Source organism: Camelus dromedarius, chromosome 31 (assembly GCF_036321535.1).
Source record: "Camelus dromedarius isolate mCamDro1 chromosome 31, mCamDro1.pat, whole genome shotgun sequence".
NCBI lineage: Eukaryota > Metazoa > Chordata > Mammalia > Artiodactyla > Camelidae > Camelus > Camelus dromedarius.
The window spans coordinates 929,781-945,843 of record NC_087466.1 but is presented as its reverse complement, the minus strand read 5'-3'; the positions used below and the strand labels follow the sequence as shown (position 1 = coordinate 945,843).

Sequence of the window (16,063 nt, the reverse complement as noted above, 5' to 3'; positions counted from 1 at the left end):
GCCATTCTTAGGATAGAAGCACTTGAAATCTCATCATCAAAAGAGATTTCACTACAGATCTTTAATTCAGTGCATGCTAAGCAGCACCGATAAAGAATTTTAGGAATAGAAATTAAGTAACAGACCACAATTAGAACAGATAAGAATAGTCGCTGGTGAAATGAATCCATTTTTGCTCTTCACATCAAATTCACGTACTTGCAGGCTTGTCTGTGAACGCTGTTTTCATTTTTGTATGCAGCGTTTATACAAGGTCCCTGGATGACAGTCTGACATTTGCTTCAACCACTCAAATGGACTGTTTTTGTTGTTGTTAAACACACCAGCTATTTTCATGTAAACAAATCCACTAATCACTTTTCAGTCCCCATCTTATCTGACTTCTCATCAGCATTTGATACAGGTAAAAGTCCTTTTTTTTTGAGACATTCTCTTTGTTGAGGCCCACCAGTCAAAGACCACTTGTAGTTGAACAAATTGGACTTCTGGATACCTGGTGCAGGAGGGAGACTATATTCCATAGGGAACTGGGAGGCATCTTAATTAGAGTGTGCCAAGAAGTTCTTGTTATAGGTTTTGGGCTTGTATTATGTGATTTGGAGGAAGGTTCAAGGAATGGAATCTGTTCTAGACTGAGTGCTTTGAGGAAGCAATGGGATTCTATGGCTGTGCACCTTAAGTTTTATTTTGTAGGTAGAAAGAATAGGATGAGACCAAAGCTATAATTGTGAAGGAGCAGCTGTTACTCATTAGTTGGGAGTTAGGAAGTTTGGAAATATTTGTAGTTTTCATAGTGTTCTTGTATTTGTTTGCAGTCAAAGAGTCCTCTTGTTTTTGTTTCATGGCATCATGGTTACAGTGATCTCGTCTCAAGCTGGTTTTGAAAATTGTTCACGTTCAACAGGAAAACACCATGGCCTAGCTCTGTGCCAAGCCAGCTTCCATCTGATCGCTGTCAGCATTGCCTTTTTCTTTCTCAAGATCATGGTACCATATTCTCTTTGGTTTCTTTTTAGTGCTTAACCTGCTCCTTTTCAGTCTTCCTCATACTATGTTCTTCTATATAATCTTTAACTCTTAGAGTTTCCCAGGCCTTATATCTGAATCATCTTTTATATTATCCTACACTTCTTATGCAGTTTCATTTATTTTTATGATTTTAATTAGCATCTGCTTTCTTCAGACTGGAACTATTCTCTGCCTAAAAGATGGGTTGGAAAACTATAGCCCATAGGTCAAATACAACCCAAAGTCTGTTTTTGCCCAGATGTGAGGTGGCTTTTATAGGTTTAAATGGTTAGAAAAAATCTAAATATGAATAATATTTCATGACATAAAATTATATTAAATTCAAGTTACCGTATGTAAACAAAAAAGTAGCAAAGTGTTGCTCACCACCCAGTTCTACAAAGATTAAGTCATCAACCTCTCCAGTTGCCCACCCACAGTGCAACCTGAGAGGAATTCAGAATGAAAAACAGGATGAGGCACCTGTGCTTTGAATAAGCAATTCCCTTAGATAGATGTATATTTCAGCAAGGATTTTAATGACCCCACATTCTTGCATCTTCTCATACAGAGAAAAGTGCTAAAGTCATTTACCTGAGATACCTGTTCTTTGTGAATAGCAGTAATCCTTTACCAAGAATGTATGCTTGACTGTAAGTATTTCTCAGCCAAAATCATATGTAAATTGGCTTCTCCCCACCCCTTTAGAGCAGTTTCCTCAGAGCTACTAAGCAGCTGTCTCCTGAGCTATAGTTCTTACTTAATAAGCTCCCTGAATAGAACTTAAACTCATACCTCTTAGGTTGTACATTTTCCTTTAAGTCGGTAAGTGTCCAAAGATAAAATTTTATTGGAATCCAGACATGTTCATTTGTTTAGGTATTTTCTATGGCTCCTTTTTTTGCTGGAAGATCAGTGTTGAGCAGTTGCAATAGAGAGCCAGAATTACCTACTAGCTGTCCCTTTATAGAAAAAGTTTGCCAACCCCTGCTCTAAAGTCACACATTTAACTAATCTGTGAGATTTTTCAATTGATTATTTTAGTCATCTTAAAATATTTAAAAGATAAATTTTATTCATCTCCAATCCATTCCTGTGCCTGTTCATCATAATATTTGGGGCCCTTGCCACACAGAAATTCAAATCAGAAACCACAAGTCATCCTTGATTCTTATTTTTCCTCTACCCCATATTTCTAGTCCTTCTGGAAATCCATTGTTTCCGCTTTCAAACTATATCACAAATAGGTCAGTCAGACTCCGTTTTTTCTGCCGTCATTCTGTGCCATGCCATCCCCACCTTGCAGCTGGTCTACTCAAACAGCCTCATCACTGGTTTCCCACTCGTGTGACTCTTAAGTCCCTAACCCATGATGTTTTCTATCATTACCTCTGCTCATAGCAATTATGATAATTTTTATGTAAGTATTTGGGTTTAAATTCTATATATTTAATTATTTATTGTCTATCTAAACACATAAGCTCTACAGAGGTGACTTCATACGTTTTAGTTCAGTAGCAGATATAAACATTTTGAATAGTGACTGATGTGGAGTAGAAGGCCAGTAAGTATTTTTTTAACCAGTGATTGACCTACTTAAAGACCACAAAGATATAGGTACAGTTACCCCCTCATGCACACACATTTGCACACATTCCACTTCTAAAGGAAAAATATTTATATATTTTGCATGTACACATTTATCAGTTGAGTATGCATCACTTTACATTTGAACCACATCTATGGGAGAGGAAGTTTGCTCTGGGAAGGATGAGTTGATGCTGATTTTATCTTGATTTTTAAGAATCACAACTTGGTCAGTTTTGTTGTTGTTAGTGGTGATGATGACCTTTTTCCTAGCAAACAAAACCAGCGATTTACTTACATCATTCTTGTGACTCAAAAGATATCTTAACTGAACTGGTTATTTACTTGATAATTTGTTGTCAAACAAACATATATTTCAATTTATACAGGAGAGAACTGTCCAGTTATTTTTATGTGGATTTTAAATAGGAACTTAGAAACTCTTCCAAAGTAATACTGAAATAGGAATGTAGACTAACTGTATGTAACCACTGTTTCTGAGTGTGTAGCAATTGGAAGAAACTGCTGAAAGCATGAGCTAGGGTTTAGGTGGAACCAACATGGCGAAATGGCCATAGGCTATGACATGGAGCATCCATTTGAGAACAGTTTTGTAAAGTGATAGAGAAAGAGGCCAGACTGCAGGGTTTTACAGGTAAGTTACCTGATAAGAAAAAATGCAGTGAATTGGCAGTAAAAGGGAGAACAAAAATGGGATGGTAGACAGATGGAGAATCAAATACAGCAGGAAAGGAGAGGGAAACACTCTCAGTGTTTGCAGGCAGAAGAAAAGAAATCTAGTTAAAGTGGAAAAAGTTAAATTTGGCAGTGAGGAAAACATAAGAACCACACCACTCAAAAGCTTAAGTGCCTTCCCAAGTTTTGCATAACAATTTGGATTTCAAAAAATGTTTTTACACAATTTGTATCATATGACCCTCACAAAACTGGGTACATCTGAGGAAACTGAGACAGGTGGTTCTATTCCCATTTCACAGATTAGGAAACAGAAGCTCAGTTCCTGGGGTCATGCAGTGGGTAAGTAACATAAGGGAGAGCAGAAGTGTTCTCACTCCTACATTTTTATACTTTCCACTATACCATGTTGACAGTGTGGTGTTAATCTTTAAACAGAAGGAGATTGAAATCTGCTGTGAGGAAGAGAAGCATTTAAGGCAGTGATCCAAAAGAAGTGGTCTCTTTTCCCTCCCACCCACTTAAACTATTATCACATTTAAATGAATTTCAGTAAGCCAGAAGTTTGGAAGGAGATGACTCATGAAGAAGCATGGGTAGCATTAATTTAGGTTTTAAATTAACTGGTCATACACCATGTACAAGTGTCAGAGATACAGGTGAATAAAAATAGCCATAGTCCCAGCCTTGATAAAGCTCATTCTCTAGTGGAAAGGATTGGCTTTTAATCAAGTAAGGAAATTAAATATTTGAGTACAAACTTAAATATGAGGCTGCATCAGCAGTACTATGAAAGAATGTTACATGGGGCCTTGTTGAGCCTACAAGGGGGGGAAGTGTTTGCTTTATGAGAGGGTGACAGTTGATCTAAACTCTGAAGGAGGAATAGGAGTGAAAAATCTGAGAGGGAGTAGTACAGGAGCCCTTTAAGAAGGCTTTTATGAAGGCTCTTACATATGAAGAAGTCAAAGGATCTGGTATGACCAGAAAACTTCTAACATTTAGTTTACTAACATTTGTTTGCCCTGAATTATAATCTACATATAGAATTCTTTCATTTTAAATAGTTATGCAATGATATTGAGCCATGTAATTCTGATTCAACAGTTTTCTCAAGTGATGGTTTAAAAACAGAGAACAGAAATGACTGCTATATAATATTAAGTTCTGGTAGAATTTATTTATGTACATATATAATAGTAGACTATGTATAATGATATAATATATATAATAATATTCTTGCAAAGGTCTCAAATAGTGTTTTGCACATGATAAGCAGCCGTGAAGTAATGATTAGCTACTTTCTCAATGTATGTTTATTGAAAACCTAGTAACTATAATATGTGCAAACACATTCCTGGATGCTGTTGTCCTCTGTTTGACAAACGAATGATCAGGGCATGTTTTAAAGGAATACTTCTTACCATGAAAAAGCCATTACCATATGTGTTTGATGTACTTATAATCTCTAGATTTATGCAGTCTTTTTTGCCTTTGCCTCAGGGAGGGCAGGACAAATCCATTCTTACAGTGCTGTAAGTGATGAAAATATTAAAATATTCTTTATCTGTGCTGTCCCCAATGGTGGTCATTAGCAACATGTGGCTGCTGAGTACTTGGAATGTGGCTAGTGCAACTGAGACTTGAATATTTTAATTTATTTTAATTTAAAAAGCTACATGTGACTAGTAGCAACTGTACTGAAGTGACACTTCAGAGGGATTCAGAAAAAGACTTTGAGTTCCCACTGTAATACTTTTGATACATTTGACATGAACTTGATATTTCTTGTATCTGGTGGCCTGGATCTAATTGAAAGAGACATTTTCTTAGTACAAAGGAGAACTTACTTTAGGTTAAAAAATTTAGGTGTGAACAGAAGCTCATTTTCCCACCTCACTTGGGGAATAGCAACTGAACTTGTTTTCATCAAACAAATCTGCAAAACCATGTAGGTGAAATTGCACAGTAAGTGGTTTTTATTAATGACCCAAAAGAGTAAACAGTTTCATTTAAGTTTACTGTTTGAGTAACAGCCACTTACAAAAGACAGAAATCATAAAAATAAATGAAATAAATTTATTTTATAATAAACATTCAGAAAAATCTAGTGGTCATCTGAAGAAGCAGATGGGAGATTGTGGTTTGTGTAACCTGTGGTCAGCCAACTCACTCCTGTCCATCATATTCAATATTTAGAGTCTCTAAGAGACATCCTTTCTATCTAAAATATTTATATTTAAATGTGAATGCATATAATTAATGTGTTCATTTCTATCTAAAATATTTATATTTAAATGTGAATGCATATAATTAATGTGTTCATTTCTATCTAAAATATTTATATTTAAATGTGAATGCATATAATTAATGTGTTCATTCAAAAGTTATAAAAAGAGTATATAAAGTGGAAAGTATATTTCTCTTCCCTGTTTGAATGATAGCCATCTAGCTCTGCTGCTTAGAGATTGTGTTTCTATCAATTTTCTTGTTTTGTAAAATTTCAGAGGTACTTAATTTACTCCTGCAACATCTTTACTGAATATCCCTTATATGCTAGGCATTGTTTTAAGTACTGCTTTACAAAAGTGGAAATAAAAAGCAATTAAAAATTTCTTTAAAAATTACATTCTAATGGAAGGAAATAGGCAATAAACAAAATAAATAATAAAAACATGTGCTGTATTAAGTAGTGATAAATGCTATCAATTTTTAAAAAGATTTAAAAGAGGTGAAGGTGTTGAAGGAGGAAAGGGAGTAAGGATTGCCTCAGCTGGGGAAGGAGTTTACATTTTAAATAAAATGAGCAGAGAAGGACCTTCAGAGCTTTATTTTCATCAAAGACATGAAGGGAATGAGGGAGCAAGATATGTTTAGGCAGAGAACTGCATGTGCAAAGATCTTAAGGTAGGAGCTTGTCCAGCACCTTCCAGAAAAGCAACTTTACAATCTGGCTGGAGCAAGGATCACAAGACAGAGCCTTTTTATGCCTAGTAATTAATACACCATCTAATGATATTTATACTATTCTATGTTGTATGTTTTTTTCCCATCAAATGTTTTATGTCTTTAGGTTTTGAATAGGGCCTCCATGTCTCTGGTACGTGTCATCTCTATTAACTACACATTAACCTCAGATAACATAATTACATATTAGGGTCTGATTATTTCTCTTATGGAATGTATTATATAATTCTTACAAAAATAGCTAAGCCAATTTCTATTCCAGTGTTCTGTTCAAAGTCCAAGTTCGGTTTGTAATGTAAGATTCTGTCCTATGTAAGACAGATTGTTTTGCACTGAATACAGTTTAATAAAAACTTACCAAATTTTAATTTACTTGATTATAATAACATTATTGCCATTATTTTTATAGAAAAATAAAAGACTTATGGAAGAGAACATTTCACTAATTTAATTTATTAATGAGGACATCAAAGTCTAGAGTGGAGGTAAAATGATTTGCCAAAGACACATAAATGAGGATAGTTACAGCTAGCATTATTGTGTTTATAATATGTGATAGCCATTGTGCTGAATACCGGCACTATGCAATTTTAATCTTCCCAACAATCTGAGAGGCAGTCATTATTACTGTTTTACTAATGAGGAAACTGAGGGAAATAAGTTCTGTAAAGTAATGCAGCAGATAAATGGTACAGCTGGGATCCTATCGCGTTCTTTATATCTCAGAAAGATCTCACACTGACAACTGCTACACTACTGGAGTTACAGGGACAGGAATATCCCATTAAAAACACAAGAAGCAGAGAGGTTTCTGGGAAAGAGAGCAAGTTTTCACTGTGATCAGATGTTGGATTGAATTTTGCCTCCACATAGCTGAATATTTTGGGGTAAGCAGTGTAACTTTCAGTATGTTTCTAGGTGGGAATATTGAGGGACCAAATTACAGTCCCATATTTGCTTATCAGGACTTTGGCTTTATCCAGTATGGGTAAAAGTTAGAAGCCATCAAGCTTCCTAATTTAATTTGTGAGTACATTCTTACAGAGTAAATAAAAGAAGCTGTTCAGTGAGATGAAAACCTTTATATGCCAAAAAAGAACATAGATTTTTATATTAAAAATAAGGCTCATAATTTAAAATGAAAGTTTAGTGCAATGCCAATAGAAAACCCAAAGTATCTGCTTATTGTAAGGTTAAAAGAGAATATTGAAATTAATAAGGTGTTCATTAATTTGTCCCATATTATCTGCTTACTTTTCACTTTTTTTCCCACATACATTTGAAATTTTACTTATATTCAATGAAGAAAGTCCATGTTATCAGCATGGATCATTATGTATCGATGTTGTAAATGGCATTTAAAAAGTAACTATTTTGTTTGCACATGCAGAGCTATAAACTGCCCAGTTAGGTTCATAATAGTCACTCAGTATTTATACTGCAAGTAATTTGATCTTTTTTTCAAATTTAAAATAAATTAAATTTTATGGGTAAAATAGCTTTGAACAGGCTACTAATCTGAAGTTGTAACTGCTTTTATTGTGCTTACCAAGAAGCAAAGTTTCAGTTACCTTGATTGCTGTATTTTGCCAAACATCTTTTTTTAACCTATTCTTTTATATATGAAAATGATATGATTTACCCACTATGAGTAGAAAAGCTTCAAGTTATTTTTACATTATTAGTAATGAATTTACAATAAGCATCCAACCTCCCACACTGAGACTCCTGGACAACCAGCTGAGATTACAAAGTGTAATCTGCGGCTAGGGATCAGAGATTACTCTGCATAAATTTAGTTTACCCTTATGGAGATTAAAAGCTCATTAATACTTCATTCTTTCCAACTGAGATAAAAGTTTGAAGCAATTAGTATTTGAAAAAATATTTTATCCCATTAATTTATTTTTTCATTATGTAATCTGTATTGGTTCCCTTTTAAGTATTGATAGAGTGTATTTTAAAATATAAATCTATAGACTATATCTTAGGTTTTGTTGTTGTTATTGTTTTGGATTACTATTCCCTAAAATCTTTTATTCCCTAACGGTTTATACAGCAACTTAAACAACAGCAATGGAAAAGTAGCATCTAGGTGTTCATGTCATCTGCTTTCCAAATGAAGTGACCAAACACTTCAAGAGGATCTAGATTTTTCCTGCAAGGAAGAAGTGAGAAAACATTTTTAATCATTAAGACAAGAGAGTTTTGCCACTTGTCAGTGACGCAGACATTGTGTACTAGCTGCTTTAGCCTGAAGGCAGCTTATTAGTTACACAGATGTGTTAGAAAGAGGGCTCCTGGCAGGGTTTGACATGGCTAGTGAATGAATAAATGCAGTTTTTATGTACTTCACCAATGTGTTGTGTTATTCTTACCAATTATTATATGCAAGTAAAATGTAAATCTTTGTGATTATACAGCTTCTTTTATATCCAAACATTATTCATAAAGAAAATATTCATGAATGGAAAGGGATGGTAAATATTGGTGGAAAACAGCCAAAGGTTTTTGTTTTGGTTTAAAACTCTGATATAATTTGAAATTATGGTATATTACTCAGTCTTTTCATAATAATAGCAAGTTGACAAATGATACCGTGAATAGACAATCTGTAATGCTACAAACCAAAGATTAGGGAGACTTTTGTATAATGAGTTAGAATCATTCTTTCATTAATATCCCTCCTTGGTAGTACATCAGCTCTTTTGGCTCATTAATGCAATGTTGAGGATTTTTGAGTGATGGTGAAAAATGGAGTAAATAAAATTACAGTGGTCCTAAGACAGAATGTCTTCATAAGTGCTTTAGTAATACACTTCTAACACTAGTAAAATGGGAATTGAAAAAGTGATTAATTTGTAATTAAGGCTTTTAGGAAGTAAAAACTTTCAACTACTTTTGATATTCCTTTTCTTTAATAGTAGAGAATTGTAAAACATGACTTAAGAAAATAACATATGACCTTTTTTTCTCAGTGATAATTAATTTTTTTCCAGCTTTACTGAGGTACAATTGACAAATCAAATTGTATTATTTAAAATGTGGAACATGATGGTTCTATATACTTATTATGTATTGTGAAAGGAATCCATAGTTAATTAACAATACCACCACCTCACATTTTATCTTTTTTAAAAATGAGACCCTTTTAAGTTCTACTCTTCTAGCAAATTTCAGTTAAATACAGTGTTGTCAGTTATAGTCCCCATGTTATACACTAGATCCTCAGACTTTATATTATACAGACTTTTTTTTATCTTAAGTTGGAAGAACTTGAGACAATTAATTAAACTGGGGGCAAACTGGTGACACCATGAAGATGCTTTGCTCGTTCAGAAAAGTTGCTAAGATCTAAACTAAGCTTACGTTCATTATGTGAGGAAGCAACCTCAGAGACAACACACTACCTTCTGCCTCGCTCTAAGTTAACTACAGTTCATGTCTCTCTAAGACAACCCTTAAGTCCCTATTACTTCATCTCATTTTTGAGATATCCAGGGAGACATATAACCCCCAGCTCTTTCTATTGTGACCCATGTTTTCAATATATTAGGTTGGGAATCTCATTGATGTCAAGTGTAATCCTAATTTTGGTCTAAAATAAAATTAAATTGTTTAGCAATTGGAAAAGCTATGATTTAGCCACAGCCCTGTGGCACAATTTAGAAGAAATTTCATAGCTACAATTTATTGAAGCTAGACATTGACCTAAATGCCTTATAGGCACTGCATTGTTTACTTCTTACAATAAGCTGATTTACCAGGTAAATAAATGCCGGTATTTATCCAGTTTAGAGATGAGAAAATGAATATTTTGAAAGGTTAAGTTATTTGCCTGAAGTTAAACTAGTTATCAGCAGCATTGAGATTAAAATATTATAAGCTCTGCCTTATTGTAACTACTAATATCAAATTTACTGTTTTCTCTTTTTTTACAAACTGTATTATCCAAAATGTAATCTACGTATTTTTAATGCAGAGGCTTGACTGTAGACTTATCTTAACACTGGAGCATTAAGTCCCCAAAGTTTGAATATTTTAAATAAAAGTATCTAGCATATGTATAGGGAACAGAAATTAACTGTGACCCACGTAAACACATATAAAATAAAAGTTTAATCTTATTATTTGAAATAATTTTCTGCTTATTATTTCCTTTGAATAAAGTAGAATGTATACATAATGTAGAGAAGAAAAAATACTTTAAAACTAGGAAATATTTTATATTAATTTATCTGAAAGAGTTACATTTTACTTCTTCACAGCTTATTGTCTTCAAATAAACTGAAACTTGAAGTAAAAATTTCACTATACCTACACATAGTAAGTACATGATAAATACTAATTACTCAGTTGATTACATAGGATCAATTGGAGTAAACATTGTGTGCCAAGTGACTACCCAAGGAATTCTAGAAATCAGTTAACATTTTTATGTAGTGCACAACGCAAGGCTTTATTATGTGTTACTGTGTCATTATACCTTGGGTTATTTATTGTGCTAATCACTAGGGTTGCAAAAATAAAAATATACAGGAATCTCAAATATAGCAAGAGTGGCAACCAAGCAAATCACCTCACAAAAATATGTATGAAATTCAGAGGGATGATCTTTGAAGGCAGTGAAGGATATTAAAAACCTCATAGAAGAGGTAATGCCATACCAAATTCCTACTCACCCTGGAAACCTTACTGGTTTTGAGGTTGAGTAGGAATTTTGCAAGGCCACATACAATTGAAAGTTATGTGTGTGTGTGTGTATATATATACAAATTGTGTGTATATTATATATATCATTATATATATAATGACTGTGTGTATGTGTAAAGTTATGTTGGGGCTGGAACATTGTGGTAGGCAGAATAATGACCTCCCAAGATGTCCAGATCCTGGATCCTGGAACCTGTGAATGATACCTTATAGAGCAAACAGGACTCTGCAGATGAGATTAAATTAAAGATCATGAAATGGGAGGAATTACCCTGGAATACCCTCATGAGCCTACCTGTGATCACAGTGTCCTGGTAAAAGGGAGACAGAGGGAGATCTGACTACAAAAGGAGAAGAGGTGATGTGATGAGGAAAGCAGAAATTGGAAGATGTGTTTTGAAGGCGGAGAAAAAGCAGAAGCCAAGGAACACAGGCCACTGGAAGCTGAAAAAGGCAAGGTGATTGGATTTTCCTCTCAGCCTTCACAAGGAAGCATCCTTGCTGATAATTTGATGTCAGCTTGTGTATCTGATCATTTCAGACTTCAGACCTCCAGAACTGTAAGATAATGAATGCATGATTTATTAATACCAATATGTTTGTGGTAGTTTGTTACAGTGGCAATAGGAAACTAATACAAGCATGAGCCCTCACCCTGAAAAGCCTCACCTGAATCACAAACCTGACTCCAAAGAGCATGGAATAGGAAAGAGTTCCAGTTCCAGACTCCTAGGAAACATAAACATTGAAAACTCTGCATAAAGAAGATTCAGTGAGAGAGACTGGAAAAAAAAAAAATAAAATCAAGGGAAAGAGCATAAAGAAATGATGATGTTGAACCCAAAGGAAGAATTCTGTAGAAATCTGCCCTCTCTTGCATACCAGAGAGAGAGACAGTAGAGATAGGTGATTGCAAAGCAGTGCTGGCATTCTAAATGAGATTATAATTCATAAATCTGTATTTGTTTTTCTACCAATATTTGAGTTAATTGGATTAAAAAATCAAATGTAATGGGAATATGTACATCAAAAGGGTATGAACTTGCAGGAATTGATATAATGCTTCATATGCTTCCCTTTTATACTTTAGGGTATTTATTCTAAATTTTATTTTATTATAATGATATGATAGTAAGTGCATTTAAACCTGGCCCTCAATTACCATGAGGCTTAAAAATAACTCTACTAATTCTTTATGATTAAAAAAATTCTCAGCCATTTGATTTTATAGTATTCATGCATATTGGTGGGTCTTCTCACTCCCTTTTGTAAATAAAATGCTATTATGGTTTCTGGTTAGAGGTTAGGAATTTTCATTCTCTGGAAAATGAAATTAAAAGAGATGAAACACATTTATACACACTAGAAACAAGGATACCAGTTGATCTGTGAAATGTGAAGTTTCTGATGCAGTCATGAAGAAAAAGATACTTAGAAAGGAAATGTTATCTACATTTGAGTGCCCTTTTAACTTGGTCATGATGTCACTGTGGTTATTATTCATGAGTAGTAAGGTTATTAATCTCCATTTGAATAAAAATAAGGAGCCAGACTTGTTTGCATGAAATCAGAAGGCATTCTAAAATTCATATTTTTCTACTTCATATTTCTTAGATAAGGAGACTCTTTGAGTGCTCTTTGAGTGCTAGAGTGTTGTAATGGCTGCTGAAAGCTGGTATTATAGATTCTCTTCAAATCCAGGATTTGTCATTAACTACTCAAGTAAATTTGGGGCAAAAATTATATTTTGTGTACATCAGTTTTGTCATTTGTAAGTGGGGATGGTAGTACTTATGCATGAGTAGTTTAGAGGTTTATGAAACATAGTGAAAATAAAGTGCTTAACACACAGCCTAAGTTAATGGCAGGCATTTAGTAAGTAATAGCTATACAAATTATTATATAATGATATGTGCATTATATGTTATATAAAATTATATATTACTAGTGATTTATGGAAATGTAGGCCTGACAAGTTAATCATGGAGGATGCCTCCTTTATTTCTCACTATATTTTTTAATCTTCTAAGCCCAATGCCTGGCGTATCTGAGGATAGAAACATAGTAAAGGCTATTATGATTGGGTCAGTTGACTATTCTGATTCTACTTTCACAGCACATAATACAGTATTCTGATATCCCACCTTTTTAATGTGGACCTTGGGAATGATTTCAGCAGTTAAGAAAAAGAAAAAGAAAAGGCAGGACATGTGCTAACATCTTTAGGTTCTTGTATCATTGACTGAAGTCTACAGATGATTGAGCACAGTCTTTGTGCCAGAAAAGGTTGCAGGCACTAATATCATGCCGAGTGTTTTGTGAATTACATCACCATCACTTGAAATTAAAATCTCTTAATGTAATAGTACAGACTGGCCTACCATCATTAACAGTTACTAAGGAAATTTACAATCTGCCCACATGAAAGAGAGAAGAATATACTACTGAGCACTTACAATGAGCTATGCATTTTCATTTATAATATCTCAACTAACTTATTTATTAAAAACTGTAATGTGATATTTTATACATTAGATGAAGTAACAGAAAATCATAGAAGTTAATAAACTTTTCCAAAATTGGACACATAAATGAATAGTGTACCTGAAATTCTTCCCAATATAATATTTCAAGTTTTAGGCATTAAACATTAACATAACCAAACTAAAATATGAATTTGTTATTATTCATTTTACATTCATAAAATGCTTGTAGCCAATTCATGACTGTTAGAAAATAGAATCAAATAGTTGGATATTAGAGGTAGAAAATGTTTTGCAGAGAGAGATATATCTCTTTTCTTTTTATCCTTTTTTGTAGCTTCTTTTAAAAGGAATTAGAAAAACAGGATTTTAAGATGTTTATCAGATTTCTAAATGATATCTTATGTCTCAAGAAATAACAAAGCCTTAGAAACTGTAGAATGTGTTAATAAATACAAATGTATCATAATTAGTAGTGTAAGAAAATCATGCTCCTGAAGTTACATATTCTAAGAGAGTGATTGAGTTTTTCTTGGCATTATATAGTCTATTTAGAGATTTATGTTATAAGACACAAATTTTTAGTTTCAGTTCTTCTACTAACTTCAGCTTGGTGACTTAGAAAATAGACACATACATAGATAGATAGACAGCTAGACACACTAGCCTCCTCCTTGATTAGATAGATAGATAGATACACAGAAAGACAGGCAGAGAAGCACACTAGCCTCCTCCTTCTCCTCCATTAGATAGATAGCTAGATAGACTAACCTCCTCCTCTTCCTCTGTTAGACAAAGACAGACATACACAGAGAGGCAGACACACTGGCCTCCTCCTCCTCCTCAATTAGGTAGATAGATAGAAGGATAGATAGATGATAGATAGATAGAGACAGACACACATACAAACAGACGGACACAAGAGCCTCCTCCTCCTCCTCAGATAGATAGAAAGACATCACACACACACTAGCCTCCTTCTCCTCCTCAATTAAGTAAATAGACATACTAGCCTCCTCTTCCTGTATTAGATATAGAGACAGACAGACACACTAGCCTCTTCCTCCTCCTCAGTTAGGTAGGTAGATAGACACACTAGCCTCCTCCTCTATTAAGATAGCTAAACTGATGCATAGATAGACTGAAAGACAGATAGACACTAGCCTCCTCCTCCTCCATTAGATTGATAGACATACAGATAGATGATAGACAGACAGAAAGACACACTAGCCTCCTGTTCCATTGGATAGACACATATATAGATAGATAGACACACTAGCCGCCTCCTCCTCCATTGCTGGGTCCTGTGGTAGTTCTACTTTTAGTTTTTTAAAGAGCTTCCATACTGTTTTATAGTGGCCATACCAGTTTCCATTCCCATCAACAATGTACTAGGGTTCCCTTTTCTCTGTATCCTTGCCAACATTTGTTATCTGTAGACGTTTTGATGATGGCCATTCTGGCATGTGTGATGTAGTATCTCATTGTGGTTTTGATTTGTATCTTTCTGATGATTAGCAAAGTTGAATGTCTTTTTAGGAGCCTGTTAAACATCTGTTTATCTTCTTTGGAAAAGACCTATTGAGCTCTTCTGCTGATTTTTTTAATCATTTTTTTTTATATTGACGGATAATACATTCTTATCAGTACCACAAAGCTCAATACACAGAAATCTGCCAGCTCTCCCAGAAGCTCCTCCATGTGCTCTGACTCAGTCATAGCCCCTTCCCTTCCTTTAAGTAAGTTCTTTCCTCTAAGTTACTGTTACAGAAATCACTTCCTTTTGTTTATGATTCTGTTACCCAAGTATGTCTCCCTAGGTACTAGTGTTTAATCCTGACCATTTACAAAGACAGTTGCTGTTCCTTGTAAGTCTGTTTTGGTCTACAGATTTATTTTTCATACCTTCCTTGAAATATACCTGTTTGATCTGTTTTTCATAGTCTGGATTTGACTGATTGCATACAGGTGGTACAGTTTAGCACATTCATCCATCCTTTTTACTTCCTCAAACTGGCAACTGGATCCAGAGGCATGATTAGGGTTGATTTGATCCTCTGTCAGAGTGTGGTATGTTATTTCATAAAGAGTAACCTAGTGTCTCGTCTCCTTTTTATGATGTTAGCAGCTATTGATATTTGATGCCTCCATTCTTTAATTTATTGGAAGTTGAAAAGTGTCATTAGCCTTTGAATTCTCTCATTTCTTTTTCATTTACTAACAGAAGTAATTTTATAAAGAGATGCTTTCCCTTATGTGCTATTTGATTCCTTAGTGCTACAGTACAGTTCACTTAGGAAAATTAGTAACGGTGTATTATTCCAGCATGCACTAGTTTAGCTATTAGGGCCATATTTGAAAGCCAAAACCCTAAAAGCTGTCGATGATAATTAAGCTGCTGTAATTTAAAATTTTTTTAATTGGAGAAATAAAAATTTGTCAAGCATATCAAGAGTACAGATTTTTCCAAATAACATAACAGCAATTATTAAACTTGGCTGTCTTATACAAAAGCCCTTCAGAGGTAGAGCTTGTAAATGCTAGTCTTACCATTGGTATTTTTACACAGTAGAAACTATACAGCAATAAGAATGCATAACAACAAGTTA

The 16,063-nt window shown here is 34.1% G+C and overlaps 1 pseudogene; it reads left to right on the top strand.

Moving 5' to 3' along the window:
- The first annotated feature begins 11,360 nt into the window (after window positions 1-11,360).
- The window catches only part of LOC116151682 (centrosomal protein of 162 kDa-like), a 30,820-nt pseudogene continuing 26,117 nt past the window's right edge, over window positions 11,361-16,063 (top strand).